The sequence below is a fragment of the Myotis brandtii genome, unplaced genomic scaffold (assembly GCF_000412655.1).
Source record: "Myotis brandtii unplaced genomic scaffold, ASM41265v1 scaffold604, whole genome shotgun sequence".
In the NCBI taxonomy this organism is placed as follows: Eukaryota; Metazoa; Chordata; class Mammalia; order Chiroptera; family Vespertilionidae; genus Myotis; species Myotis brandtii.
In genome coordinates, this window is record NW_005370286.1 from 1870768 (window position 1) to 1875706 (window position 4939).

At 53.6% G+C, this 4939-nt stretch overlaps 1 protein-coding gene across 1 annotated transcript in view; it reads left to right on the forward strand.

Annotated features, from left to right (window-relative positions):
• The window catches only part of MTG1 (mitochondrial ribosome-associated GTPase 1), a 19770-nt gene that overhangs the window by 4833 nt on the left and 9998 nt on the right, over window positions 1-4939 (forward strand). The window lies entirely within an intron of this gene.

Consider the following 4939-nt stretch of genomic DNA (forward strand, 5'->3'; position numbering starts at 1 on the left):
CACTATACAGATATCTCTGTTGAAGATCTGGACAGGTGGGGATGGCTGTGGAGGGTGTAGTGACCCCTTCTGGTCCTCCCCACCCCCTGCCTCGCTTCCTGTGGGTTGTCCATCCTTTTCTCACTGACTAGCGAGTTATGTGCATCTTAAGGGATTGGCTTCCACTGTGGCTGTTTCTTCCCGTTTGGTTTGACTTGGCTGCATTAATTTTTCCATCTGGCAGATGGTTGTTATGTGGCCTCTGAAAAGGCCCGTGCTGTGCCTCTTACTGCTTCTCCCCACGATCCTGAGCGGTGTGCTTTCCAGGGGGTGAGAGGCAGAAGGGTCAGACATGAGACTCCGTCCCTACAGAGGCCTCTCTCTGACTCTTCTGCAGGCTCAGGGTGGGTTTCTGTGGTTGCTGATCCCAGTTATGGATATTTCTGTGGTGTAAGTCGAGTCCAATGATAAATTCCAGGTTTTCTTAAAGAACATCTGGACACCTTCTTCCAGCCGCCACTGCCCGCTGAGAAGGCAGAAGCGATCAGGAAAATGGGCTTTGGGACCAACAATAAGGTCTTCCTGGAGTTTGAAGAGCCCTTCTGGGAGCCGGACTGCGAGCACATCCAGGTGGTGTGGGAGGACACATCGCCCCTGGAGGACAGCGCTCCCCCGCTGCAGGACGCCTGGGTCAAGAAGCTGATTGGCTTTTTGGTCCTGCCTTCCTTCAAGTATGTATGCTCCCCATTTCTCTGAGGAAGCCTGAGTGCTGAGAAGGGCTGGCTCCTCGGCGTCGTTTGGGTTGAGGATCCAACAGTGTGTTGACTCACTGTGAGGTGTCTGGAGGGTTTCATGTTGGGGACCCTGAGGGTTCCCAAAGGGCTGATGATAGACAGACCGCCTGGGCCTAGCCCCTGTGGGACAGATGGGCACACTGTGTGGGACAGATGGGCACACTGTGTGTGGCTTGTCAGCATTGCTGAGGCCCAGAATGTGCTGGTAGATGGAAGGCATGTTTAGTCAGTAAGAAAGTATTTGCTGAAATACAAGCTGGGGCTTGTAGGTCACAGAAGAAGTCTGAAATGTGGACATGTCTGTAACTGGGAGGCAGTGCTTAAACCCGGTGCAGTCATTGAACAAAGCATCCTTGTAAGTCATGGGATCAGAGACCCACACTTGAAGGGCTAAGTTGTGTGTCCCAGACATGCAGCAGAAGCAAAGCAACGCGTGTGGGCTTGGTGCTCACTCAGAAATCAAAACAGGAATCATTAGGGAGGGAGGGAGGGACTGATTTTTCCTGCAAAGCCCAACATGGGTTGTCTCAGTGGTGTGTTCTCCACGTAGGTCTGCCCACGTCCTCTGTGGGTTCATCGCCGGACTTGAGTCCGAGTTCATGGAGACACTGTCAGATGAGGAGGTGCTTCTGTCTCTGACACGCATGCTTCGCCGGGTGACAGGTACTGACCACGCATGGCCATGGCTCTGCCTTGTGCTCCTTGTTGGATGACCTCTAAAGGGGAACCAAACTTCCTAACAGTGAAGAACTGAGTTTGCCTCTATGAGCCTCCAGGGACAATCCTTCCTTATATTGGTGGGGTCACTTATCTGAGTTCTTGTTCCTGAGCAACTGAAATGGCTTTGCAAACACTTTCCAGGGGGTGAGAGGCAGAAGGAAATATGCCTTTTCTAAAATATGCCACCAAAATAAATACAGCGGCCCTTAACCAGGGCTTTAAAGATGAGACATGGAGGCTCAGACAGCACAGTGACCACATGGTCACGTGGGGTGAGGATGCAGTGATGGCGTCCCCAGTTGGACAGCGCGGATAAGACTGGGAGAGCCTCTTATTCATACACTTTGTGGCTTGGTTTTCTTCCTGGGCAGTTTCTTTCATTTTAAACTGTTCAGTCTTGAAAATGAAGGCCCAATTGCAGGCTTGTGGGAGGAGTCCCGGTTCACGTGTGGCATCTTTGTGGTTCAGGGAATCCACAGCTTCCTGCGCCCAAGAGTGTGCTGAGGTCTCGCTGGCACAGTGCCCCCTACTCCAGAGGCTCCTACAGCTACGTGGCCGTGGGCAGCACCGGGGACGACATTGACCTGCTGGCTCAGCCCCTCCCTGCGGACAGAGAGAAGGCCCAGGTATGCTGTGGCCCCTGGATGGGAAGGCACCGGGGTCCCGCTGGAACACAAGAGAGTGTGGGTGGGGCTGGGGCCCCTGAGACTCAGAATCCCTTTTCTTTATATTTTTATTGATTTCAGAGAGGAAGAGAAAGGGAGAGAGAGACAGAAACATCAATGATGAGAGAGAATCATTGCCTCCTGCACACCCCACTCTGGTGGTCAAGGCCACAACCCGGGCATGTGCTTTGACTGGGAATCAAACCGTGACCTCCTGGTTCATAGGTCAACGCTCAATCTGGGCCACGCCAGTCAGGAGAATCCCTTTTCTTTGTGGAAATCAAGAATACTTTTAAAATGTATTATCTTCATCAGAATTCTACACACACATAGCCCCAGGGCACATGCTCGTGTGGCTTCCCAGGGCTCCAGTACAGGCGTCCCAGTGGAGTGGGCACTGCATCACCTCCTGTGACCACGCTCAGAAGTCAGAAGGCACCATCCTGGGGCAGGACATGGGCCCCACCTTTCTGTAGGAGTCTCCTAGTTTGGGTATAAAATTGTGGTTTGAGAGTCATGCCCCTCAGGGTTTGGAACATTTTCCACTGTTGCTGTTGGGAAGTCCAAAGCCATGTGGAGTCCTTTCTTCCTTGTGTCCCGTGCTCCAAACTCTTAGGAAGCTTAAAAGAGCATTAGGCTCCAACACCCACGGAGTCCAGAGGCACACCACCCTCGGTAGGCGTCCACTCACTTCACATGGCTTGTCTTGAGCCCCTGTCAGCTGGGAAGTTCTTGTGAATCATCTCATCTTCTCTGCTTTCTTTTCTTTTCTAAGATTTCTGTTGTTTGAATGGTAGACTTCTGGACTGGTCCTCAAATATTCTTATCTTTTTCTCTCCTAATTTCTATCTCTGTTTTTCGGTCTGCATGTTGGGGGATGTTCTCCGCGTTGTCTCCCAGGCCCTCGTTGCATTTTCCATTTTGTGATCACGTTTAATCCCGAATGTTTGCTGTTTGAACCCTGTTTCCATGAGAAGCACCCACTCTTGTTTTGTGGCCACATCAGGGTGTGGGATTAGGTGAAGAACAAAGCCACCGCCTCACCATCAGCTCTGTAGCCACACGTGGAAGGCCTGGGGCCTGTTGCTAGACCCCAGCACCCCATTCTAACCCCACCCTTCTCTGCAGCTCCAGGTACTGTTTGCAGGAGAAGCCACACATCGGACGTTTTACTCGACCACACACGGGGCTCTGCTCTCTGGCTGGAGGGAGGCTGACCGGCTCATCGCCCTGCTGGACCCCCAGGCGCAGCTGCATGGTCCCAGGCTCTGAGCCAGCCCTTTCCTCCCTTGCCAGGGGAGGCTGCCACCATCCTTTCCTCTGTTCAGCCTGGCTGGAGACTTGGGATGTATTGTTACGGGTCATTGCTCTCATTTTTCACGACTGTCACTGGGTCTGGCCATGGCTGAGCTGGAGCTGGGGTCGGGGGGAGTCTTCCTGGAGAAGTGAGACACAGGTGTGACCAGCTGCTGGTGGGTGGCTCACATAAAGCGTGTCAAAACCTCTGTGTCCAGAGTCGTCCTTACGCCTCAGGGCTGCAGCATCTGTGGCTTCCGCCTTCAACTTGCGTCAGGCCCAGTCATTGCAGGGCCCCTGGACTCGGTGCTGTGGTTGCCCCTTGTCCTGGGCATCTTCAGGTGTTTCTGAGGGCCAGCAAGTGGGGAGATGGGAGGGCACAGGAGGCACCCCATCCTGAGGATTTCTGGAGGAAGTGAACAAACAATGAGGCCTCAAGAGTGCAGAGGGTCAGGGTAGCCGGGCGTGTGAGGGTGAGGGAGGAGAGTGCTAGGGGTGCGCTGGGCGATGTCGGGGTGCGCTGGCATAGCCCCTTATCCTTCCTGTCTTGGGTCAGATTGCCCCTCCAAAGGGTCTTCCTGCCCCCTGCCTGGGAGTTGTATGTGTGCCCAGTGCTTTGTGTCACTGGAGTGATTTTGCTTGGACCGCTTCCAGTCAAAGCTGTGCGAGGAGCCCAGACTTCAGCAGGGGTTTGTTTGCGTTTCACGGCCCTAGGCTAAGAAAGGATGCAGCTCCAATCAGATGCATAGATCTGTATCGTTAACGCCCACAGTTTCATCAAGGCATGAGGCCTGGGGAGGCATTTCTGTATCCCAAGAGGCAAAGGCAGGATGCAGGCTGCTTCCTGGGTGGGAGGCAGCTCAGTGAGAAGGACTGGGGGCTGAGTCCCCACCGGGTTCTGACTCATCCGGAGGCTCACTCAGCGGGGAGGCCACCTGGCAGGACTTGTCTCTGGTGGTGGGCACTTGTCTCAGCCCCAGGAACCTTTAACGCTGAGTGTTAGGAACTTTAAGACCGTCAAGACCACCGTGAAGATGTTTTTGTGTTGAGAACCTGAGCATGTTGAAGTTTAGGAGCTCGTTTCAAAAATCCCGTTAGAATAGTAGTTTTGTAACTCGGTGTGCGATTGAGTAGTTGCTGGGACCCGACTACGTCACACGGACAGTGAGGACTCACTAACTCATTGTATAACTGCAGTCAGTTTTTGCAGAGGGTTTGTTTGCCATATTAAAACCTGGAGTACTTGGGGGGAGCGGGAAAGGAGGATAATACATTTATACGGTAAGTTTGAAATACTTGAAAATTTTAACCAGGTTTGTAAACAGGACCCAAATGAGACTGCTAAAACCCCGCCCCGGCGCGTGGCCCCGCCCCCTAGGTCCTGTCCGCCACTGGAGGCAGCTTAGTGCTCACGCGCGGGTCGCTCTGGGGCACTCGAGGGCCGGAACCTTCGAGGGCCGGAACCTTCGAGGGCCGGAACCTTCG